The 27,578-nt window shown below is 32.9% G+C and overlaps 1 protein-coding gene across 12 annotated transcripts in view; it reads right to left on the bottom strand.

Annotated features, from left to right (window-relative positions):
• Positions 1-27,578, bottom strand: part of LOC113498009 (latrophilin Cirl) — a 292,737-nt gene that overhangs the window by 152,284 nt on the left and 112,875 nt on the right. For 2 of the 12 annotated variants that reach the window (XM_026877875.1, XM_026877878.1), the window contains exons 2-3: positions 14,270-14,353; positions 7,692-7,744 (exon numbers count right to left, since the gene is read on the bottom strand). The exons of 7 other annotated variants lie outside the window; for them this stretch is intronic. The gene's annotated coding sequence lies outside the window, so the exon portion shown is untranslated. Of the gene's footprint in view, positions 1-7,691; positions 7,745-14,269; positions 14,426-27,251; positions 27,372-27,578 lie in introns of those variants that run through there. 3 more of the 12 variants (XM_026877874.1, XM_026877876.1, XM_026877879.1) reach the window with 2 other exon arrangements.

Below are 27,578 nucleotides of genomic sequence, written 5' to 3'. Positions count from 1 at the left end.
TAAATATAATTCTTAAAGAAAATGGCAGAGTATTTGACAAAAAAAAACGGTTTAGTCTGTCAGTCAGATAGATCTCCAATGACTAATGTAGGGGGATACATTGATCTAAAATCGCGTGTGACGTCACTTACTAGTACGATTTTTACTAGAAAGTGATGTTACTAGCCCCCACTTGTTTAAGTGTTTTTTATCTTCCTTATTTTTTGAAGATGTAATAAGATGAAAAAATACGTTTTCCATATGTTTCCATTTCCGAACAGATTTGCATTATCATATCTAGTGAAATACCCTATTTTATGACAACTTAGCTATAATTATAACAATAATTTCATTCATTCATTCAATCCCTTTTCATTATAAAACTAGACACATATGTACCCAAACCTGTATGTACAAAACGCCTAGTATGTGAAACAACAAATCTAAATATACCTTTTAAACTCAAATAGGTACAGGAAAACCGTTCAACCATTACAGAATTTCCTTTGAAACAATAGCTGTATTTCAGCGGGAACCTTCAGCGGTAATTCACTAAGATTTATGTACACAGCATCCGCAGCAGACATTCAATTACCATCTGATTACCGCCTTTGTTGGCTGATGACTTCGACTGTACCGTGACGTCATGATTGATGTCGCTGACTGTACTTTATTGGGGAATTAGTGACGGTTTCGGTGGTGGATTTTAAGGTTTTATTTGATTAGGGATGTTAGGGCATGTAAGTTAGGAATTGAAAATGTCAAGGGGGAGTCGGATAAGCGACACGAAGGGTTATGTCGAAACAGTCAATTTTTCCAAAAAATTGTTTGACATAACAAAATGACCGTATCTTAGGCTGCTTGACCTAGATGCGCAGCAAAATTACACTATACACATATTATACTATACAGACAGACAGTTTAGGACTAAGACAAACACTTGACTAAAATTTAAAACGTCTAAATTCCGATTTTTCTATACCATAACTACTTCCTTGCCAAGTAAGTTAGTATCACCTATTAAATCAATATTAATGGCACTGGTTTTCTATGACTACAGTTATTAATTTCTAACAATGATGCGTTACGAAGCATTTTCTGTAAAGACGAGGAGAGAACTTTAGTGGCGACGTAATAAATGTACGTATACTCGTACATCGTATTTACAAGATAAATACTAGTTATGAGGTATTTAAAAAACGGATCTCGCAATAAGGAATTTAACGCTTGTATTGCATATTCCGCAAATATTCAATTCAGATGCACAAGACACCTAAACTCAGAGCAAACCCAACACGGGATTCGAACCCACGATACGATTACCCATGCCACTCTGGTAACCATACGGACATAACTTAGTCATAATATACTAAAACATTTTTTTTCTGTACCTACTACTAATAATAAGTTCTATTTTACCAATAGAACAAGAGCTATTAAAAGTTTATTAATTTCCACTTTAAACTAGATTTCCCTTATCAAAGTTTCAAATTAACAAGAAAAGTAAGTAAATCTCCACAAAAATAAACCTAGCCCTTAAACAAATATCCGAAGATGATTCGCCTTAATTATAATATATCTTTAACAGAAGAATATTGTAATAACGTCTTATTACTATCTAAGTATAATTGACAATTATTGAACTATTCAAATGCATGAAGTATGAATCCGATACTATTATAAGGGCTATGTCACACGAGCGTAGCGGTAACGCTGCGTTAACTGAGTTACTAGAATACTGTATTATTTGGTAAAAGTGTTTTTTTTGACATGTTAAACATTACTACTATCTTTATATTGATAAACCTACGTCTTGTTTTCTATTTGTCAATCTATGTACATTTTTTATGTATATGAAGCATACAATTTATTGATTGCATAGGTCACCACGCCAAATCCACTCCGCATGATGTGTCGTGGGTTTAATCTCCATAACGAACAAGAGTTTGTGTGTCCACAAAATTACTTCTGAATTCTCTTACATTTTAATTGAATTTTGACAATCTCTTCGCGACCCAATACGAAGGAAAGCCAGCTGCGTTGCATCGTCTGAACTCAGCACAAAAACACGTAGCGATTCCGCGTCGCCAGTGTGGCAATACCCTAACATATGACTTGCACTATCTTGACGGGATAATGTAGTTAGATGTGAAATTAGTATGGACCTGCATTTTCTTAAAGCATTCCTTTTATATTGTAATCTAATTGGTATAAATTATGGGAACAATGAGAACCGATACAATAGCGGGTTGAGTCAATTTAGAGTCAGATTTTATATGACGTATAATGTACTTGATTAGATGCGATTTTATTGGACTAGAAATTATAAGCACTGATCTTTATAAATTGTTCAATAATGTAGACTTAATAATTGAACCATTTAGATTTGTACATTGTAGAGAAAAGTGTTAGGGACAAGGGATGCTGTATATCATTTTCTAACACAATAATGTCTCTTAATTTGTATTTTATTAAACAAAATATAACTTAAGTATAACACCGATTTCCAGGGTCGTAAGCTTAAGTATTTTTCTTTGACTTTATCAATTGAAATCAATATACAGTTTTTTTTACTAATATCGCGAAATGCTTTAACATACTCAAAGCTTAGTCTTACTTTAATGTTATAACCAAAAACAGCTGCAAGAAAGAGAATGCAAACAATTTAAAAGAAAGAAAAAAAGAAAGAAGAAGAATTTAATTGAAAGAAGAAAGAATTTTAACTTACACTAGCAGTTGCCCGCGACTTCGTCCGCGAGGTTGATAGATGTTATGACACCTTGGGTTACAATATCGCAATTTTCTTACGGGACCCTAATATTATTGAAATAAATTATAGCCTACGTTCAGCGGGGATAATGTAGCTTCTCAACAGAGAAAGAATTTTTAAAATCGAACCAGTAGTTTCGAAGCCTATTCGTGTCAAACAAACAATCAAATATTTCATCTTTATAATATTAGTATAGAGAAACATCGTATCTAAAATAACACAATTTATGCCTCTCAAAATAGCACACGTTAATAACTTATCATTCATATCTTGGGGTCGTCATAAATTCGTTGGAAGTGGGTTAATAACCATTAAGAGCCAAGTTAACGAGTCTGTCACCTACATTATAAATGTAACAATGTAACTATTGCACTTTAGTTATCATTAATAATGTTTTACTATCTGTTGCTATGGGCTCTTAAAGTAGGTGGGGTTGCGGTAGAAAGATGGAGGTATTTGATGTGTATGTAGATTTATACTAGGTATACTATGTAGTACACTACTTAGTTACTTACATACTCTAGGTTTCATCTGGTTTTATTATTTGCGTCATGGACAAGCTCTTTAGTTTACAGCCCACTGCCCAGTTATATTATTTTCTTTTATAATCTATACTAATATATAAAGCTGAAGAGTTTGTTTGTTTGAACGCGCTAATCTCAGGAACTACTGGTCCAAATTGAAAATAGATGTAAAAATAAATTGCTATTCGTTAGTCTCGTGAAATCTCGAGAACGGCTTTACCGATTTGGATTATTTTAGTCTTGAAATATTCGTGAAAGTTCAGGGAAAGATTTAAACGGTAATAAAATTTGGTAAAGTTGCAAAAAACTAAATTCTCACCGACTGTTGAGCGGACATTCTACTGATAAGGTTTACACCTCAACAACTTAATTACCAAAATCGTGCAGTCGAATGTACAATACAAAATAGATATAAAAACCTCAATACACGAACAAGATGTCGCATCCTAATTATGTAAACGAGCCCTCACATATGACGTCACTTACTCGACATATAAGAATATTTAATGACTACCCTCTTCGAGTCAATTTTAACACCTATTTTGGACGGACGTCCGGAGTTTCTGCTTAAAAATTAAGGTTTAAAAGGGTGTGAATTGTCCCACCTGTATTAAGATATATTTTTGGAATTTGTCGGATGAACAAAACACCTGGGTTTTGAGTACACTTGTTCTGAAGTTTCGAAAAATTAAGCCTTTTCATAGACCAAAAAAAATAGTCTAAAAGAATCTTTAAGTATTGAAAATTGTTAAACATTGTTCATGTTTTTTAAAAAGCGCCTTTTTAAATTCACTTTTAATACAGAATAAACAAAATAGAAATCGCTCAATCTGTTCTTGAACTACGATGACACAGACCAACAGACACATCAAACTTACAACACTCCTATTTTTGCGTCAGGACTCACTCACACACATTTGAAATTTCCTATTTCTAACTACGCTAATATGACGTAACATTTTCAAATGCCTGTGACCTATATTGCTGAATTTCAGCAACCCAGTATTATACCAACATATGCCGTGTATATTATATTAAGTTTGATGTTGGATCCCAGGTGGGGGATCCTACAGCACTTAAGATGTACCGCCTGCATAGGTGGTATTATCACCTCTTTTATGTGTACTGAATTAGTAAGCCTTTTGGCTAATGTTACATGCCCCTAAGGATGTATTGCACTTAGGTTTTGTTTTTAAATTGACTTGGAAAATTTGAGAGAAAATTAAGGTCAAAATATTATGTACATTTTTCACTGAAGTTAAGTATTTATTTAACTATCGTCGGACAAGTGTGAATCGAACTAAAGACTTCATGTGCCGTACAAATAGAGTAAGAAAATAAATTTGTAAAGAAAATTGGTCACCCATCGATTTTATTGCCGCATTTATAATTAAGTCCACACTGAAATTTGTTAACGCGACCGTGTTATGATCACGCTGTATTTAACATTTTGTTTTAATAACATATTTCTTGTTGCTTTCCAAAGTAATTAAGGCATTTTATATATTTTCGAAAGATACTCTCAGGAATGTCATCTTAGGAATTTCGAATTTTATATTTTTAAGATCAAAAAGTCTTTTGTGGACAAATATTTCGTAGATTTTTTCGACAGTAGCTCAAAAATATGAATTTGTTTAGACTAAAAAAAAAAGATATTAAATCACATTTTTTGCTTGGAATTCTAAGGTACATTAAGGTGTTTTGACTAAGAGAAAATGTCTTATGAATATTTTTATATAAATTCGAGACTTTTAGTTACTTGTCGCCTTTGAATTTTCATAATATTGAAGCCGTCACCAGGCTGTATCTATATATCTATAACTATAACAGCGAACACTAAAATTAAGGTCGAGATTAAGCAACTATTACGGGGACAAATAAGCTGAAAACCGTTTTTCATTTATTTCCAGTCTATTTGCACCAAACCCTCATCATAACCAGTCTAAATCACACTTAACCGATTATTTTAATCAATTAAAACAAAACAACATCGTAAACCGAAAACCGCGCAAAATTCATCTCAGCGAGATCTATAAATGATCGTGGTGCACGTACACGTGCTGTCAACATGACAAATGGTCGGATACACCATCTTTGTTCCAAGATAAAACTGGACAGGACAGAACAGGTATGTTACAATTTATCTCCTAAATGATGTAGCAAGACGTATTGTTCTTAAAGCTCTTGTTTGTTTTTGAGTTTGCTGTCCAAGTATGATGAGAATGTTGGTTTTTTTTTTTGAAAATGTGAATTTTGTATTATGTAACGTAAAAAGTTATGCAGAGAAAAAAATATATAAATTTGTATTCTAAGTTAGGTCTGTGTTTGTAAATTAATGTTTATGAAATTCTCGTAATACATATAAAATCGTACTAAATTATTTAATTTATCTGAGCTATTTTTTTTATACATAGGTATTCATGGAATTGCTTATTAGAATAATAATGATGTTTTATTACACCCCTAAAGAAAATATGACGCAACAATTATCTAATCTCAAATGTGAGGACGGTTTTTTAAGTCAAATAATTATTAAGATATGTGATTGAATTGTAATCACTTACACTGCAAAAATTTCAAGTATTTTTGAAAATTAAAAATAAACATTTCTCACCATTTCGGTACTACGTTGATGTTAATTATTACACAAAATAATCTCTAAAAGGGTTCACAAAACCGTTGTTTGTCTGACCTCAACACCTACGCTGTCCCTTTGACCTCACAACAGCTAAAATATACGAACGACACTTTCAGATACAAACCAAAACAACGGAAAATAGCGGAGCAAGTATACAGCCTTAATAAATAAGTTTCCACTCATAATACAAACTTCCCATCTACACACTCAAAGGTACCCCAAAGACGTTTATGAAGCGGTTCTCGCCAAGTTCCCCGGCACAAAGTTCGATCCAAAGGCTCTGTCAAAATATCAAATACACAATGTGGGGCCAAACACCCTGCAAGCAACTTTTATTGAGAAATTTAAACACCCATTCAAAGTAATAGCAAAAGTTTCCTCCACCCCCCGCCGTGTGAAGGTAACATTAATCAAAATGCTTTACAAAAACTCACTAATTCAACAGAAGTTTTAAATTACATGAATTTTACACGCCCAGTGTGGCGGAGCACTATAATAGTTGGCCAAAAAACTGACGGTCCGGTCAGCCCGTAAATTTCCGAACTTGTTCTATTCCAGACATCTGCTTTCTCCCTCTGACTTCACCGATTTATAATACCGTCTGAAAGTTTTTCCGACGAGGAACCGTGAAGACTGCAAGCTAAGCATGCTCCTGTTGAATCATAAAAACGTTTGTCAGCTTGAAACATTGTTCCACTTTAACATTTTTTGGAAACACCAGTACAAACCAAGAAAATTCTGCTCTCCAACTTTTCCGAGAATGTTGTACTTTGTTTTTGACAAAGTAAAGCCAATTTAATTTAGTTTTTACGGTTGGACGTGTATTTGTTTGTGCCGAGGCGGTTTGCAGACGCCTCAGGTTAGGAATAAAACAAAAACGAAACCCTCGTTGTGTCGGTAGTTTCTTGAAATGCACTTTTGGTAGTGGACGCAGGTGACAATGGTGCAAGAACGTGATTTCTTTAGTTTGAACTTTTGTCGAGCGACGTTCCTCCCCCGTACCACTTTGCAGTTTCACGTAACAGTCGAGGTTTCCGTTTAAATGGAAATATTTTAGATTAAGCTTTTTGAACGACTTCTCGAGTATTTTTCCCGTGTGCTCTTTGAGGTGAATGAAGGAAAAGTTGATGGATGCGGAAGAAAAATAAAGATTGACCCACATCAAGGTGAGTGGGCCGAGCGATACAAACTGTAATTACTTTCAGGATTCTTTTATAAAATCCCGGAGTACGCGGGCAAACATTCTTAAAGCAAATTATGTTTACTTAGAATTCAATGGAATACCGGAACAGTACTATAAACATTAAGTTATTTCGAAGTTAACAAAAGTAGGAACGTTAAACAAAATGACAGGAGGCGGCGAAACTTATAATTGTTGTCTGCTCAACTTAGATTGGCTTGACGAAGCAAAACATCTACAACAATAACTTAGCGATAACTTAAGTTTATATCGAATTAGACGCACTGGAAACGTCACCAGTTAAATTATAACTTAATATTGAATTTCGTACTGGAATTTTGGATAATTTTAATTAAGTTTAGTTTTATACATGTTTGAACTATCGATCGAAGTGACAAATGAAACGATTAAGTCAGTGTCCATGATTAAGGATATAATAAGTCTGATTCGGCAAGCGTTAAAGTATGTACTGACTAACTGAATTCTAGGGGATGTCCACTCGTGATGTTTGTAATTTTTATGGGACCAAATGACACCTAAATAATTACTAGCCTGAGTATAATGTGGCGATATTGTTTAAAGGGTCTTTCTTTTACTTACATTAATCTGAAGATGGGTTACTTCAGGTTTTATTTTGATCAAATGTGACGTACCTGAAAACAAAGTAAAAGTTTAGTTATAGAAATATTGTAACAGAAAGCATATTATAGATAAGGGGTAAAACATTATAAAAATAAATAATATTGCTACAAAAAAACGAAATAATATCTACATATGAAATAATCTTCCGAAATATTTATCTCTTCGTTTTGAACACGCGTACCAAAATAACTCGAAAATGTATTGTTATGAATTACGATTGAAGTTCAGAATTCCGACCGACAATTTTACTTGCCATACATAAAAATTGCCCCATAATTATGGGAGTACTTTATAAGCGTGGTTGTTGAAGTTCTAAAGATGTTTTTTATAGTGTTGCCATGCCAAATATTTATGGCAATCTGTCATTATGGCGTTAAAACGCCATGTTTCATAAATTTAATGGTTTTCGTGAGTATTTAAGTAGTTATTATTGGAAGGGTTTGAGTTTTCGTTTGACTTACAACTGGTAATTGTATTTTTGGTTTGGTTCAAATTAAATTTCTGACTAATTAAATGACTGTATTCAATCTTTTAATAAATGGACGGGTAGATTAACTGTTTCTTTGTATAATTATAATAAATTTCCCTGTATGTTTTTGGAACCTAAAAAAAAAAAACGTAAAGGGCCTCAAGCAGACAAACAGACAGGCAAACCAACAGACACTCATTTCAAACTTATACCTCCAATCTTATTGTGTCGAGGTGTTAATACAATTAATAAATACATTTTGATTAATACACGTCATCATCCTGAAACCAATAAAACATTAACACTTACGTTAAACGTACGGTAACTAGTTAAGTTATAAACATGTAGTGATAGAACGCAGTTAACGATATAAACTTTGACTGATGACAGCAGTGTCAATCCAATTATGTTCACACGACAAGAGTTAAATTTACTGTTAGTTACCGACGAATTTAGAGATTTGGTTTAAGTTTAACTGAAGCTTAGATTGTGAAATGTAGAGTTTATTGTAGAACTAGCTTTTCACCCGCGGCTTCGCCCGCGTCGAGGTCGGTTATATCCCGTTTCCAAGAGAACTCTTCAAAAGTCCGGGATAAAAACTATCCTATGTTCTTTCTCAAGGTCAACTCTATCTCTGTATCAAATTTTATTAAAATCAGTTCGTTGGTTTAGACGTGAAAGCGTAACAGACAGACAGACAGACAGAGTTACTTTCATATTTATAATATTAGTAGGGATTTTGATTGGATGATTAAGGTTGAAGATCAAATTGATTGCTGATCTATTTTTTCTAGATTTACCTACTCAAACACGTAGACGTCACGTCAATTTTAATTTGACTTAATAGAAATACGTTAAATTCTTGTGGTTTAAAGTAACAAATATAAAGTAAAATACTTAAGAAACCTTTAAGAGTTTAAGAAAATGTGGTTGTTTGGGACTTTGACAGTCAACTTTCCCGCTAAAGCCATACTCTTAGATGAGTGTAATCAGAATTAATTTTATGACGTAGTTTTCATCTGAAGTCAATATAAAATCGATCTCTCATTAAATTAGTAAGTTTATAGCAACAAAAACCGCAATAAAAGTTATATTTTTAACAGCTATGAATCCATCGTGCGAAATCAATGTTACAAGATTTATACGTTTCTATTTGGCAAAGCCCAATAAAAATTGAAAACGAGCGATAGCAATAAAATACTAATTTAGTGAGGCGAGGAAGGGGCAGGGACCCCGATATTTATTCGCACCTACTGTTAAACGTTGGCGCATGAATTATATATAGAGCGCCCTCTGTACACAATTTTATTATAGCTCAGACAGGTACAAGTTTGTTTCGACATTTCTTTTTGGGTAGTGTGATAGGAAATGTAGCAATGCGAGCATAAAAACTCATATATAATGTAAAAGTGATGATGTAAATGACTAAGAAAATAAATTATACAATTTCAAGTTGTATTATTAACGGCTTGATTTTTCTAAAAAGATTTTACACCTCCAATAATCATCGGGCATTAGTTGATTTCTTACGTATTTTGTATTTTTCTGATCCAAAAGTAAAACTGCATAAGTACCTATTATTAAAATAAATTAATGATCAACATTTATTCAATCAGAAACATAACTTTGAATATGGCGACACTATACATATATTATGTCAACTATACTAGCTAAAATTCATACTTCAATGCCAAATTTTTGCATGCATTTTAGCTCAATATTTCGCAACTTACAAACGACTTTTGCTTGAATTTCTAAAATTTTATAGCTATGAAAATTAATTAATAACTATTAGATTTGTATGAAATTGATATCAATTTATATTGCTTCTCTTAGATTTGGTAAAAATTGAATTTAAATTGGTTTTCAATTGATCTGATCTTTATTTATTATGTTATTTTATAAAGGTTTCAATAGATTTTCGGTAAATTGGAAGCTGTCAGGTTGAATATATGTTGATAAAGTGAAATTTAGTAAATATGAATACAGAAATATATTGCTTCAGGACGTTTGAAAACGAAAGTTATTTACTGCTATAATAAAGTTTTATTTTTGGTGATCTGAATTAAATTGTATACTTATATGTATATTACATTTTTTTTTCATTTCCAACTTTTGTGCTTATTGTAGTTTATTAAATAGAAATCTAATCTTAATTTTAAACCGGTGCAATTAACTATAGCGAATACCTTGTTTTTTTTCAGTTATAGAAGCATTTTAACTAGATTTAAAAAAGTATCGTATTTTAATTAAAACTTACCTGTCTAACCTCCACAAATAGAATAAACCTTTACCATAGTCAATCAAAAAAAACCTAGCTTTATACTTCGAAGTAAGTCAAACAACACTACAAAATTACCTTAAAAAACATCCACAAAAAAACTGGCTCCAACTTGCCTATCTGAACAATATAATAATCTATGTGCTTGTCTAGTCTGCCAAACTATCGCCGCTATGTTACCAACCAGATTAATATTTCGTATCGTAAATATGTTATACAGTGGACAGCGACACAACTCGTACAATGTTACAAATTGTCGAAGTTGCCAACCCTAGGGACTCATGCAGCGTTAGGGCTGCCAATTAAAAAAAATGAATTAATTTCAGTCGATAGTGCCAGCTAATTGGTTGATGTAGTTTTAAATTTTAAGCGCCATTTGGTTTTGTACGGCTGTTACAGCTGTTATTTTTGGTTGTATTAAAATTTGAATGTTTTAATTTGTAATACATAATTTTTTCTTCTATTTTTTGCCTCTTTTCTAAAGCCACGCAGTCGTGTCCGGTCTGAGAAGCGGTGGCATTTCGGATGCCATGAATGCAGACCACATGGACTGGTTTAAAGTAGGACAGGATAGAGAATCATAGGTCTTACGGGAGGCTTTTGAACATCAGTGGGGCACTTTACACAAGAAAAAAAAACATTCCATATACCTATAGTGGTAATTCTGAAGTAATAATCTAGCTAATGAATTCTTAAATCTTAGTGTAAATACGTAGTTTAATGTTACATAATTCTGCTAAATACGTGCTTATTGAGTGTTTGCCACAGCCACAAGATTGATTGACATTAATAACACACCACAACGCTTATAATCCAATATTTAGCGTGTTGATTGAACCATATATTTTAATATTTGAGGTTATGCACCCTTTTGCGTTACAGAAGTTGTGATCTATGGCTTTGTCAATAAACTTCTTGTTTTAGAATGCGATTTGTTCAGTTAATCTTGAATATAAATGTGATATCATGCTCTTGTACACCGAAGGGGAAATTACAGTCTACTAAACCATGTATTTGTTGAATTACTTTTGTTGATTAATCAACGTAACTTTGCAAATTTATACTTAAAACCATAGTTGATAATAACATCATAAAAAAAACGTAGCGATAGAGAACGAATAGATATTTAACCAATTAAAAGTTGAAGATAAATAAGATATAAGTGATTGTGTTAAATATCGGTCTAAATAAAATTGTGTAAAATTATTCGTGACAGCCCTATAAAAAGCCGGCTAGGGTTGTACACGGCCAACATGTCGAAGCTGATGCCGAATTAATTTACAGGTAAATCGCCACTTTCCGAATACTCCAGCGGTGTATGAAATTTAATTATTAAACATCGACTTTCGAGGGTATTTCGATATTTTAGAACGTTTTCATGGACGTTTTTGTTTTTTATACAGCGAAATGGCGGTATATCAGAATTTTTGCGTTGTTTTTTTTTTATTTAATATCAATATATGTGTTAATATATATTTCGCATAACATAAGGCAACTTAAAATAAATGAATGTAATTCAGAATAATCCAGATGGGAAACAATCTGAATTTGATAAAACAATGTGGTTAATACATAATCCAAGTACTTTACTGTATATTTGGTTAACCCATAATGTTAACAAAATTATTATCTTCGATTGTTATCGAGATATAAATGAATTTCACGTTAGGATATGACGGTAGCTTATATTCATATATATCTATACTAATATATAAAGCTGAAGAGTTTGTTTGTTTGTTTGAACGCGCTAATCTCAGGAACTATCTATACTAATATATAAAGCTGAAGAGTTTGTTTGTTTGAACGCGCTAATCTCAGGAACTACTGGTCCAAATTGAACAATTCTTTTTGTGTTGAATAGACCATTTATCGACGAAGGCTTTAGGCTATAAACCATCACGCTGCGACTAATATGAGCGAAGATAAAATGGAAAATGTGAAATAAACAGGGCAGGTATAAATCATAACTAAAATCTTCTACCCACGGGGACGAAGTCGCGGGCAACAGCTAGTAGTAAATATTTGAAAACCAGGTTTGTACTTTTTTCAAGACTTATTAAATTTCTTTCACAATTTTAACTTGAAATGTATATACGGAATAGTGATAATATATTCTAGTATGTTGGCTACCTAACCTAAGACAAATAGCTCAATAAATCTTCTTATCAATTAAGTAACGCCAATCAAGACTTACTCATTAATTAGCTCAGGAAGTAGTAACTCAAGTAAAATTATAGGGCACTTGAATTTAAACAAAACTCTTATGCCAACGTGTTAAGGTTCATTTTTGCTAGGAATTTACAAGAGTACTATGCAAGTAGAATTTGAATATTAACAGGGATCTTATTGCAACGTATTAAGGTTCAATTTTGCTAGAGTAAGTAAACCAAAAGTTGTATGTTGTAAAGACTGTAATTTATAAAATGGTGTTCGGTAGCAGAATATAGGCGGAACCACGGTATTAATCATATATTGTGCTGTAATTAAATCTAGAGTTATAGGTTGAGAATTGGAATTTGGTAGCTAATTCACAGACTACTATAATTTTAACTATATGTGAAAATAACAACGTCTGTCTGTTATATTTCGATGAAAATGCTGAATCAATATTAATGAAATTTGTGTTAAAATTATCTGCGGATCTCATGCTGCCCGAAACTCGTGGGGATTGCTCGAAAAAGACGAGTAAATTTAAGACCGTTGCAACCACTGCTTAACCTCAATGTTTATTTTAATTATTTGAGGTTATAAAAACACATTATCGATGAAAATTCAACTCATACTGGCTCGTGACAGACGGACTTACAGGCTAAGAAAACTAGAAATCTACGAATAAGTTATAATACGAAATACGTCTTACAAAACAATAAAAAATAAAATGGTACAAATTACAATAATAGTCTAGGTATTCTGTAGCTTACAGTCCCAAAAATGTTTAAAAAACTTACATTTTAATAAAACTCATACAATACAAAATCATTGTAATGAATACTTGTTTACGTCTAACAATTCAGACATATAAGAATCTGACACCGTTTCAAAGAACTAACACGAGAATAAATTACTAAGAAACATTATTGTAAAATAAAACATAGTTTTGACCACCCATTGTAGTGTTGAATATCTGATTACTGTTATATTGAATCATTAGTTAGCAAATGAGATTAAAATGCAGAGCAAAGAGGTTTGCTTACTTGTGTGTTTTAAGAATTTGTGTAAGGAGGTTTTATGTAAAGAGTATTTATTATAGGTAAGTTAGATAACGAAATGTATGATATGTTTAAATTGGACTGTACTTAATTGTGTATGCCAGTGAATTCCTCCTAAACGGCTGGACTAATTTTAATGATTTTTGTGTGCGTTTGGGTAACGCCCGGGATAGATGAGATTCATAAATCAGTCCGACAGAATGAAGTTTGCTGAATCAGATAAATATTAATAAAATAAGGAAATAAATAATAAAGAAAGCACATTTCGTCTAGTATCTATCGAAGGCTTAAACAATAGTAAAATTTGCATAACAATTGATGTTGTTATATGACAAGTCGGGTTACGAACAAGCAACGAATGATGTAGCACAAATTCGATACTCAACAGCAATCATTGTGCAATCATCGCTGGTTAGTTTGTTGCTATTTAAAGATACGAAATATATCCAAAAAAATAAAGTCTAATACTTGTTAAAAATTTATAAAAACTTTTGAAGGACAATCCAGTCGTAAGTTTTGTCCAAACCTTTAGAGTACCAACTAGGATGTAAGTGTATTTATATATATAGGTACTTACAGCCTCATAAAGACCCCTTGCACCCCCGGGAATAGGGGGTAGACAGCACACCTGCTCCCACTTAATAACACAATCAGTCTCTCTCTGAAACAATTGAATTTGGCTATTTCCTCCAATTATATCTTCAGTAACAACTGTACCTTAGCACTAATGATTCTTGAGTATAGTTTTTAATACATATTTTTTATTTATAGTCTACCTTTTAAGACTAATAAGTGGACTTTATTAGTGTGTCTTGTGATCATACACGTAGTTTGAAAACACGTACTAAAATAAATGAATAAAATATTGTTATATTTAAGTGGAGTATGATGAAATATTTTCTTTATTCAATTAGTTTTAAATCGCTTTTTTCATCGTAATTAAGTTCTTGGATAATAAGACTCACTAACTGCCCTTAGTTCAAAGACTTGCACAGATGTCAAGAGTGGTTGAGGTTATCACGCTAAATCCACTGTGCGTGGAGTTTCGCGGGTTCGATCCCAGCGTAAGACAAGCATTATTTTTATCCGCGAATGGTTATTCTTGGACTTGGTGTTCTTATGCATGTACAAGTATTGAATTCCTTTTTGCGGGGGACGTTTTATAAAAAATGTTACCTTATTATTACAGTTCTGTTAAATATGTAAAAAGCAGTCTAAAACAAAACATTATTCATTCGATCTAAAGCCAATGCATCTTAATACAAATTAAATTTAGACACAAATAAAGATTTTCCTTTTAAAAGTTCAATTTTAAATTACATACTCAACACTTATATCTTAGTCTAATTGTACACATGCAGACACAATTCCTCTCAAAACAACTAAATGTAGTTTCATCCAATTATCTCGAGGGTATAGCAGACAGTGTCCAGACTTAAGATAACTGTTTCTGGGCACTTGTGAGTCGAAATAGTCGAAGTCAGACATATTAAATATGGGTTTGTTAGTAATATCAACTTAATTGGAGTTTGAGTGTGCTGTGTAGTTAAGTGTTGGACAATTAAATGGTCTAGAAAGACGCTGTTCTTCACGTATAGGGGGAAAGATGAGCTTTCAAACTGTGTTACATGAAAAAAGAGTATTCTAATATATTGATAAACGGTCACGTGCGAGTCAGACTCGAGAAGACTTGTTCCGTACAAATACACTAAATATATAAATAACTGAAGAAGCTGGGTCCGACATTAAATTTATGATTTTACCAACCGTTGCTTCAGCTATTTTCGCTATAGCCTCAACAGAAATACATAATTAGTGAAAATTTAAAATAGTAGTTATCACGATTCACGAGACTAGTTTCAGACGATAAGACACCGAAGTCTCAGTAATATAATTTCGATATCTACCCTTTCGCACCGATCCCTAAAAAAAGGTATCTTCAAAAGCAAAAAACAAAACAATAACAATACATTACAACATTAATAAGACGCAAAGGGCGACGATTACAATAAACATAATCTTCTCTACAAAACCCACAGAATATACTTTAGAAGTAAAATACAGGCGTACACTCGGGTAGGTCTAGCCCAAAATCATATTTACGACATACATTCACACCCAAAAAACGTGTGGTATAAATCATGGGTTAGCAGAAACAGGTAAAACGGAGGAATGCAATATTATTCGCGCGGAGCATAAATCAAAAACCTGGTAGGATTTACGTTTGGAATAACATACGCAGTAGGGCTGGTACTTTTTGGATGCTTCTAGGGTTGTGTGTACGGGTGAGAGCTTTATAATAATGGTACTTGTGTTGTTGCGTTTGTTAGGTTAAGGTATCTGGCTAAATCTGGTAAGCCTAAAATTAATGGTAAGCAAAAAATTTTTTGTCATGCAGATCATTGTCGGGAATTTAAAATATCAGTTGAGTATGGATAAGTTATCTCTCTGGCAATGCAAGTACCTACATTATTTGATGTTTAATTATTTTAAAATTCTGGCCTTCTTTCTAACCTATCAACAGGCTGTATTAAAAATATCTTAAACTAAGTTAATTAAAGAGTCGATAATTTATTAAGTGTTAAACAAATGAATAGAGCCAAATAAAGTGATTCAAACTCAGAATAATTAAACCTTCCAAGTTAGCATTCTCTTTCAAAATGATGCAGAACCCTGTACACGAAAGTTCAACTCACTTTTGACAATATTTTTTTTATGTTCTCTCTCTGTTGTTCCGACTTCGGTCCTAATGTGTGAAGTCTTGTTTTTCGTTCTGTGACAGAGTTTTTGATTTACCGCATGTTACTTTGCCTGTGTAAATTAGAGTTTTGTGTGTATAGGTAATGGAAACCTAATTTCTGATCTAGTTTTAGGGTGTAATGGACCCATGAAGAGCTGAAACTATGTAAGGTAACACTACTAGAATAACTTACTAATAAAAAAGGCTCTATTACTTTCTTTCTTTTTGAATCCTTAACGACAAACCCTATACCCCGGCAAATGAACTGATGTTTATTATGTGAGATGATTTTAAGAAGACATATGTAGCCTCTTCATTAAGTTTTTTCAATCAATATAATATCGAATTTTTAAATCATTTTTGTGTACCAAAAACACAAAAAAATCGAACATCTTTTCATTAAGAACTAACTTCAAGTATTAATGCATTATAACTACCAGAAAAAACATTATTTCTTCCTCTAATAATTGACACAGAACAATTTAACAAAATCATTTTTGATGACCACACAAACATCAAATTTTCATGTGTACCTAATCCACAGTCATTTAGTAATCAAAACGGCATAAACCAAAGGTAAATGCAATTTCAGTGGCATTAGTACAAAATATCTCCAAAACAGAATAAGCCTTGACCTAAACCTTTTATACTATGCAATAGACATACAGACAATTCTTTAATGCGTTTGATTAAGTAGATTTGACTGCCGGATAGCCGAGTGGTTGAAGTCACCATGCCAAGCCCGCTGTGCGCGACATGTGTCGGATTCGAACCCGGCGGACAAGCGTGTTGATGCACGAAAACTTGACCTGTGTCTTTGTGAATGTGATTACAATTGACACTTATTGTTATTTATTTCGTTAACAAGACTAGGATTTGTTAATTTGTATTGTTAGTGTGTTCTGATGGTATGTTACCCGTAGCTGAACGACGTTTGCTAGATTGATTTTCATAGTTAGACCCTTTTTTATTTCTTTGTCTTTCATGATTTTATCATCCTATCTAATTTAATTCGAAAGTAACACTTGCCGCCTGTCTTTCATACGGACAGGACTATAAAAATATATTAATGACTTAATTTAAATGTGTAAAATTCATATCAATCTTAAAAATATAGCTATTAAATCTTTTATCGTTTTCACAAATTACTTGAAACAAAATGGATGACCTAACAATTCAGAAAATTGCTATATTTGATTGAAATAACATTTGAATTGACTATAAATCTAAATTGCTTTTTCTTAGAAGTTTTCGAAAAGAGGTAGCAAAACAGATCTCTATAAAAATTGCTGATTGTTAAAAGGTCTTTGACATTGGGAAACCACGTTGTAAAGTTATATTTTTGCAGGTGTGTAAGCGCGACGGAGAGATGAGAAAGAGAGATAGAGAGCGGAGTGCCATCTCCCTTCAATACTGTAATGATATTGTTTTATACGTGTGTTTAAAATCTGTATTCAAGTTTAAAAAATACGCATATGCGTGCGTATTTGTAAGCCCTAATAAAAGAGGTGTTATTTAACACAATAAAGTGCGATTTTAACAATACAATCAATAATAGCGAATACGATATTTTATAGTACAAGGGTTGTGTGACAACAGTTTTATAATATTCTTTGTAATATTTTTTATAATCTGTTTTATTCAAGGCTCTCTGTTTTATTTTAAGCCAGGGTTTTTAAGAAATAGCTATAATTACTGTCTATAATTCAAGTGTGATAGTTATTCCACAACTTTCACACTACCATCGTGTCAAAAACGCATCACTTACATTTAATGTTTAGCGAAGCTTACCCAATGCTTCGCTTTTGCTGAGATCATTGCGCACAAACGCACATACAGGCAAACAGAAAAAAATGTATTTTGTCGTCACTATCGTTTGCAGACGCACTCAGCAATAATTCTTAAAATTTACTACAGATTTCACTTTCCTACGATTTTCAAATATGTGTTTTACCTAGATCAGAAAGAAAACCAGCACTATTATACAACCCTACCGTCGTATGAGGCAATAGAAATCGTTGCGGTCTAATTACCTATCAAGCTTTGTATTTATGGTACCCGCGAATGGTCCCTACTTCATAATACCTTTAATGAGCAATAAATTCCTATTAACAATAGTTGATTAAAGCCTCACCATTGTTTCAAACGACTTAGAATTTTTAGATCCTGGCTATATGCTGTACTGTATGGCGAATTTCATTATTGTGTATTGAAAGTTGTTTTGTAATGCGATATTAAACTTTGTATTTTTACATTTAAGGTTTATTTTTGATTGTTGACCTGCTAAATGCTACTTAAAATATATATTTGATTGCACATAATGTTGTAAGAATACCACTTATGTGTGTAATATCTGTTCATTAGTTTAGGCTTGCATAGACACACACATTTTCTATTTGCTATTAACACATTTACTTAAATAGAGTTTTATATCAAAAACGGGTATTCCCAAGACTCCGAATCTGTAAGTATGTCTGTTTGTTTTACAGACTGTATGTCGTGAAATCATAATTAAATTATTATTGTTATTATTATTTTCGTAAATCATCACTACAGCTCTATAAACCTCATCCCTACTAATATTATAAATGCGAAAGTAACTCTGTCTGTCTGTCTGTTCCTTCACGTGATTTTAATGAAATTTGGTACAGAGATAGAGTTGACCTTGAGAAAGAACATCGTATAATTTTTATCCCGGACTTATGTCCGAGTGAGTTCTCTTAGAAACGCGATATAACCGACCACCCGAAGCCGTGAGAAAAGCTACTGATATAATAATCGGAGGTTTCTGCTTACCCCATTAAGCAGAAATCGTAGTAACACTACATTATGATCTATATTAGGTAGGCATATTGTGACTTCGACAATCACGCTGGCAAGCCAACAAGTTTCGTGCCAAACTCGGTTTCAATTAACGGCTTGACTCTGCCAAAGAATAAGTGGAAACTGTGAAGTGAGAAACAAAAACTATTTGAAACTGTACGTAATTTGTATTATCACGGTAGGTTTAGTGTAGGGTAAGCAGAGATGTGATGTTCAAAAATGTTATGAAAGTAATATTGTAAACGCGTTGTACGTATGTAGGGATGTTTTGTTTCTCTTTCAAGCAAAAACCACAGAATGTACTTTATACGTAAGTTACTCAGACTCAACACAAGCATTCGTGGATCACAAATGCTTGTCCTACGCGGGGATCGAACCCGCGACAGGTCGCACCAATTCGTTAGGCTCGATGACCTCAACTCTCAACCACTCGGATATCCGTACAGTTACCTATCAAACTAGTCTGGTCTAGTCAATTATTCAAGGTCGAGTTACCTTGTCACTAAGTAAGGCAATTAACTAAATAAGACCACAAGATCTTTTTGCTGTTTTAAACCAGATTTCTGATTATAACCGTTTATTTTTCTAGTTTGAAAGTTAACCTGTAAAGTAGGTTATTCGCTATCAGTTATTTAAATTGATTATTCACAATACAGTGAGTGCAGTCGAGGTTAAGATTGCGAAATCAATTATAGGCTTTTAAATCGTTAAACCGTACAGGCGTGAAGAAAAGTGTTTGGTATAAAATGAAAACATTATTGTTAAGATTGTATGTTTTTGAAAACATGTTTGTATTTGTCGCTGTAACTGACTGCGTCGGTCATTTTAAAAGCGTTTATTCCCGCAAATGGGGAAAGATTTTCTTACAAATCCGAAAATACAAAAATCTACTTATTAGTATAAATAAAGTTTATTCAGGTTTATTTGTCTCTAAAACAATCCCCTCAAGTCTACTTTTCCATAAACTCACACAGTAACTTTACAAAAAAAAACTTGAATAGTTCAAACCACTTTTCTCTACAACAGTACCATGCCGACACATCTCAAAACAACAGGTTTATCGATAAAAGCGTTTAAAGTCGTTAAACTCTGAATCAAAACGTACACTTTAAGTATCAAAACTCCATTGATTTTGTAACGAAGGTGAATTACCATTGACAGCTACTTGTAAATGGTAAAACCCATTAAGACACGTAAAATAATGGTAACTATTAAAAGAAACACTTCCGAAGGTTTTTCGAATTTTTTTGAATGTGATTTTAAACTTAAACGGCGTGTTTTTCTAAATTTTCGAATGCGTTTAACGGTTTTTGGTAATACGATAACCAATTTCGAACTGCCTACGTTGGTTTTAGGTTATTTACATTGATTTGTGAAGTTTTTGAATTGTATTTCTTTTTGAAATAGTGTTTAAATATAAATAAAACGTTTCGGTAAAATATCGCTGTACAAAAAGGAAGTCACTTAATAAGCTGTGTGTGTTTGCTAAATAGCACTGACAATTTATTAAAAATCTTAATCTATACTCTATACTAATATATAAAGCTGAAGAGTTTGTTTGTTTGAACGCGCTTATCTCAGGAACTACTGGTCCAAATTGAAAAATTATTTTTGTGTTGAATAGACCACTCATCAAGGAAGGTTTTAGGCTATAAACCATCACGCTGCGACTAATAGGAGCGAAGATACAAAGGAAAATGTGAAAAAAAATAGGGCAGGTACAAATCATAACTTATATCTTCTACCCACGGGGACGAAGTCGCGGGCAACAGCCAGTATCATATAAGTTACTTTCACTGTGGTTTATGTTACTGTTGTACCATTTATTTTAAACCTCTGCTTGCTTCTGCAATTAGTGTTAAACCTCTGTTCCGAATTTAATAGTAAATAAAGGATAGCTACCTCCTTATCAACCTCCATTTTGCTTAGACTAAAATCTATTTTGGGACTAGGAGGCTAAGTATGAGTACGAAAATTATATAACTAATCATAAGAACTTCGCTCCAAGTAAATTACTTGTCTAGGCCTAAAGACTGTCTAGTGAAGGACTATAAAAGGCTGTGTATATGAGAAATATATTATCATTAAGATAAACACTAAATTATCTGGAGGGAGTTGGGATGGCTGGACTGACAGCCTCCCAAAGCCACCTGACGCACAATGGGCCGACTTGGAGCCTACGTGCGGAAAAAGGAGCCCATCACCAGTATCACCAGTAAACACTAAATTACACAACACAAATACCAAAAACCTAATATATAATACTAACTAACAAAATCAGGCTAACATAATAATATCAATACTTTATCGATCGCTTTCCAAGAATGGGGCACAAAAGACCTTTCACAATGGCTGCCAATGACAAATGAAATTCGACGGCCAACCATAAATTGTGACTAGGAATAATAAAAGATTATCTATCTCTGAAATAAATACGGGGGGAGGACAATAGGCCTTTATTAGAGGCTACGATCCCTCTATGTATGCTCTATGGTCTATGATTGACATCTGTACTTATTGTTTTTTGTTTATGATTTAATTTTTGCATTTTTTTGGGTGGGTTAATGATGACACCCTGTATCAAAGTATGATGTGTTTGTGTATCAATGTATGTAAGTTTAGTTTTGATGCAGAGTATTTTAATACTTAGCAATGTAAGTTACTGCTGAAATGAAAAATCTTATATAAAAGATACTCTAAATATGTACAAATGTACGATTCCCATTTGAAAACACAACAGTAAATATAAAATATTATTTATTTTTATATAAACATAACACCTCTTGTTAGTCTGTCGGGTAAAGCAACAAAACACCACCAGTGTGTAAACACACGCAGCCTTTGCAACTCTCATCCAATATTAAAACTTCTACATCAAATATTTTCGAAATATAATCTCATTTAGCACAAAGGGATGGCCATTAATTCAGTGCCCATCACTAAAAAATAATCTGATAGAAATATAACGGATTCAAACGATTACTCGCATTATAGCGAGCTTTCTGATTCATTGGATCTAACGCCAAAAAAAATGGCAATTCTGCCAGTAATATAAACACGCCGTGCGAACAACGTCCATGGGTGCGCGTGCCAGGGTTGCCACGAGAGAAAAGAAATAGAGATAATAAAAAATACTTTTGAAAAAAATTGCGGTACCTACTTTCTTTTTTTTTAACTTTACTTCGTGTAATCTCATTTGTACTTTAATCTTTATGACATAAATGAAGTTACGTCTAATTTTACCTCCTAGCCTGACTTTTTGAAGGCAAAAAACTAGCTATTAATGAATTATCGTGTGAGTTTAGTTCAATTTAACATACGTAATATGCTTGGTAGATAACTTTAAAAATTCCCATTTGTTTTAAGGAATTTAACTTTCATAGTTATGTTTCAATACAAGTTTTTTATGGTGATTGTAATATTATATACAAAATTAATTAAACCATAAAAATACCGCTTTAAATATGGTGATGTCTTTCTCAAAAACTAATGTGGCATATTAAAATAATTGGTAATTAATTATGCTAATAAGACTAATGTTACAATGGGTGCCGCCGCTTCATTAATAATGCTAACCACGAAATATTAAATTTTGAATATTAAATTTACGAAACATAAGTTTTAATGTAGAAGTATTACATAACTTATGATAATATGATAAAAAAGCCATGTTTGTTTATGTATTATACGTGTCATAAATAAACATGGCTTCTTTTTCATAAATATTCTGTTATACACAAAAAAAAAATTTTTTTTTTTTGGGACAGCCCTACGTCCCCTATAGGATCGATAGACCATTTTATTCCTCTGTATTATAAATGCGAGGGGAATATTATGAGTAGTGTCGCGTGCTCGCAGTTAGTGCCACTATGGCACTATGCCATTAGCAAGTACCACTAAGCAACTGTTCACTGCAGTTTTTGCCCAAATGGGAATAGAACCGCTTTGATTTCGGTGGGAAGATGGCACTTAAATTGTTGGCCCTTTGAGTCTTTGTAGCGAATAGATTTATTTGTAGTTTCATACAATTCATTTGTATGGGAATTGAAATGTTTTCAATTTTATATCGGATAGTTTGTATGGAAGTTCTTGTGAGGGTAATTCAAAAATGATTGCAGCGTTTGATGATTTTAGACGTGCATTATTTGAGTTGAAGACTTAATCTATCCACGCAAGTGTCTCCTAGATCGAGCGTGATTGTATGTACAACCACTTAATATTTATTCAATAATAATTTACATAGTTTTAATTAATAAATAATGCTGCAGCGATCATAATGAAAGCTTGAATTTTGAATTTTAATCACGTCAAAAAATGTGACATAAGCGTGACATAAGACATTCATGTTGCCATACAAAAAAAAGCTTCAACAAAAAATCTCCGAAACTTGAATCACAATTGCGTTCGCAACACCTATGCAAGCCCAATTAACCTAAAAAATAAGTAGCACGGGGAAAACTGTTCCGAGCAATTGTGAATAAAAAAAGTAACAAAGTTCCTACTCATGGTGCAAGCTCCTGACCCACTTCCCATCCACAATAGCCTGGGTATGAGGAGTTGTGTTTCTGAAGTACAGACGGCAGAAGTTAATACAGAGCCTGATAAGTTACAATAGGGTATGTGACAAAAAAGAAATCTGTTTAGTCCATCAAACAGATCTAAAATAAGTATTGGATAAGTAATTTTTCGTTTAGAAAAAGATGAAAGGAATACTCTGATTTAAAATTTCGTGTGACGTCACATACCAGTACGGTTTTTACTAGCAAGTGATGTTTTTAGCTCCCATTCATTACCAAACTTAAGTGCGTGTTATCTTCTTTACTTTTTAATGATGTGATAAACTGAAAGATTCCATTTTTTTCGGAATCCTATCGGACTATCTACAGATTTATATTATTAGCCAAAATTCATTATCTCCAAGCACTAACGCTGACGAATCGCTCAAATGCTTTGAACTGACAAGTCAAAGACATCGGCGTTGGCGTCGAGTCTGCATCTTGTACCTTGTGCACAAATACATGTATAAAACCGCAAAGCTTCCACGACTTTATGTTTAAGACACGTTAATTTTTCTTTCACTTCTTTTTTCAGATTTCTTCTTTTTACTGCGACTATGCGATGTTACATTATCAAGAGTCAGAAATTGATTGAGACGTATGCGTTGTTGATGTTTTAAATTTACTTAGTTTCAAACTTTTTTCATTAACAATACAGCAATTATTTACGAAATTTGATACTGTACAGTTTGGAAAATCGACTAGTGTTAACGAACTTCTGTTGCTGGCTGTACCAACCCTACAGCAAGCGTCGACAATGGACGCTTAAGGGAGACTGACGGAAAACTAACAGCTTTCGAAATTTCGACAACTTGTGTTAATAAATTATAGCGTTAATCTTAATTTTATGTGTTAGCTATAACAAAACAAAGTTACAACAAAATTAAAAGTTAAATCATCATTTTTTGCGTAAAACATTTCCTTTAAATTCACGCACATTTATATTAAAATATAATATAAAATATTAAAAAAACACTGCAGTAACAAAAAACCGCATCCGAATCGGTTCACCCTTTAAAGTGCTACGGTGCTGCAGGCAGACACACATAGCGGTCAACATCCCTCTTTTTGCGTAGGGGTAAAAATAACCGGGGTTGTAACAATTGCTGTCTTGAATTGAGTTGTGATTTTTAAACACAGATCTATAAAATACTAGTTGTGCCCGCGGCTTTGTCCGCAGCTGTATCGGAAAATGTTATTTTAAATACTATTCTTACATCAAATTGTCTTTAGTTAGAAAAAAAGGTTAATATATTAGTTAGATATTTTATTTTTGTTTTTGCAACACTACCACAATTGCCAGATAACATGCCTACTCCTTATTACATCAGCTGTCTGATAATAAATCCCGTCAAAATCGGTCCAACCAGTTCAGAGATTACCCCGAACAAAAAGAAAGCCAAATATTGTAAACAGACCCTCTATTTGTTAAGAATCTACATGTATGGACGTGTAAATATCCATACAGATAAACACATTGTATTTCATCAAACATCTAACTATGCGAAAGTCAATTAGCAACATGAATTACTGGAAACCAGTTCCGCTGTTTTCAACATCCATAGACTGCGTCAACTATGACCTAGTTCAGAACACAGTCATGCTAGAGAGAACCAAACAATAAAATCCTATTACCTATGCGGTATGTTTATTACACGTTTATACTAATTTCGTTTCATACTACATTTGCAATTTTATTTAGCATTTTAGTTTTGATTCACTTTTGTATGTAACGTTCATGTGGTTTCGTTTGAAACTGAATGGATTTTTGAATGTTATTTTAGAATGTAATTAAGTGCGTGCATTTGATGTTATATTTTAGAATAAATTATGTTTTATTTTGTTAGTGATGGATGTTGATAATTTCGTAGAATATCACGTCAAAATGACGATAAAGAAGACCATTATCCCTACTAATATTATAAATACGAAAGTTACTATGTCTGTTTGTTACGCTTTCACGTATAAACCACTGAACTGATTTAAATGAATTTTTTATCCCGTACTTTTGAAGAGTTCTCTTTGAAAGCTAGTAACAAATTAATTAATCTTAAGTTAGTGCCAATATGCCAGCTATCCGCCAGTAGGTACAATCTTTTAGAAAACTGACTGGTAGTTCAAAAGCTTTGCTAGGACAAACAAACAAACATTTTCCTAAAAGTTTTTATCCGTGTGAATAATTAAATAAATAAATGAATAAATAAATGCGGACAACATCACATACATTGTTCTGAACCCAAAGTAAGTTGCTATAGCATTTGTGTTATGGAATTCAGATACAACGAAGGTACCACAAACACCCAGACCCGAGACAATGTAGAAATGTGAATTTTTACATTGACCCGGCCGGGGATCGAACCCGGGACCTCAGAGCTAGCGACACCTTGAAACCGGTGCGTGCGCCACTCGACCACGGAGGTCGTCGAATTGAACGAATTACTTTGATATTAATTACTATTTTAATACAAAAAATATAAAGTAAGTCCGGCTTTGTTTTACATTTTAATTCATATTTATATATTAAGCAAGTTAAGTATAATAATTCTAACATATCCCACCATTACGCAGATTAAGGATATGACGTAAAGTACAGTAAATTCCCATTCACATAAAGTAAATAACTTTATATTTATGGCGTATGAAATTTAAACCTGTAGTATTATAACCTAGGCGTTATAACAAACTCTCAAAGAAAACGCTTATAAAGAGGACTATGCCCAGCAGTGGGACGTATATAGGCTGGTATTATCTGACGTTACTAAAAACAATCTCATTTGACATCAACACATTACAATAGCTATATCTAATTAATGCGTCACGTAGTAAAACTTATTTACATAACTGCCTACCCCCGTAACTTATTAGCGAGTTGTTTATAAAACAATGCCCATGTTTCTACCGCCAATGTTTTACGACCGAATGTGCCTTTGACAGCTCAGTGTTGCCATTCAAAAAATATATTTCTCGTTTTTATAGGGCAATAATTCGTAGCAATAGTCGTCAGATTGCCTTCGTTTTATGCCACTTTAGGTTTTAAGTTAATTTTTTTGATTGCTTTGTTATAATAGGGATATGGAATATTTGTAGTACTTTTACGATTTTATATCAAAAGAAAGAACAAAAAACGTAATAATCCAGCTGACATTATTAACGTGAAAGTGTTTGATGATGTAAGGTTGTTCAACACTCTTTACGCAAAAACTACTAAAACGATTTTGATGAATTTTGGCACAGAGATAGATTATAGACTAGAATAACTCATCCACGCGTTTGATGTCGCGCGCAACGAGGATTTGTCTATTCTTTGTCAATGGAATTAGCTATATTATTAACTAAAAGGTGTTACAGTGTAACTTTAAGAAAAAACTTTAATAAAAGTATCAATCGTTTGCCTATCTTGCATTCCACAACATGAAATAAAATTTATTTTACACAAATACCTCAAACTTAATGCTGGAACTCTGAATGACCACTAGATGGCGTTGTCATAAACTTTCTTTGTTACAATTGTAAAACTCGATGCAATGTAAAAGTTTTTGATTGCCGCGTCTTGAAAGTACCTGGAAGAGATAAAATCTTTGCTTAGTAACGTCTATAACACCATAAAGTTGAGGAAACATGGATTTGTAGTGTTAATGTCTATAAATAAGAAGGTAATTAAAAGTTTAAGTTAAGGACAATCAATTTATCATCAAAAGGACCATGTTGTAAGCACGTATCGTAAATTTATAATCGATTCGATTGTGAGTTCGCTCAAAGGAAAATCG

Source organism: Trichoplusia ni, chromosome 10 (assembly GCF_003590095.1).
Source record: "Trichoplusia ni isolate ovarian cell line Hi5 chromosome 10, tn1, whole genome shotgun sequence".
Classification (NCBI taxonomy): Eukaryota; Metazoa; Arthropoda; class Insecta; order Lepidoptera; family Noctuidae; genus Trichoplusia; species Trichoplusia ni.
Note: the sequence above shows the minus strand (reverse complement) of the source record. Positions and strands in the feature narration are given on the sequence as shown.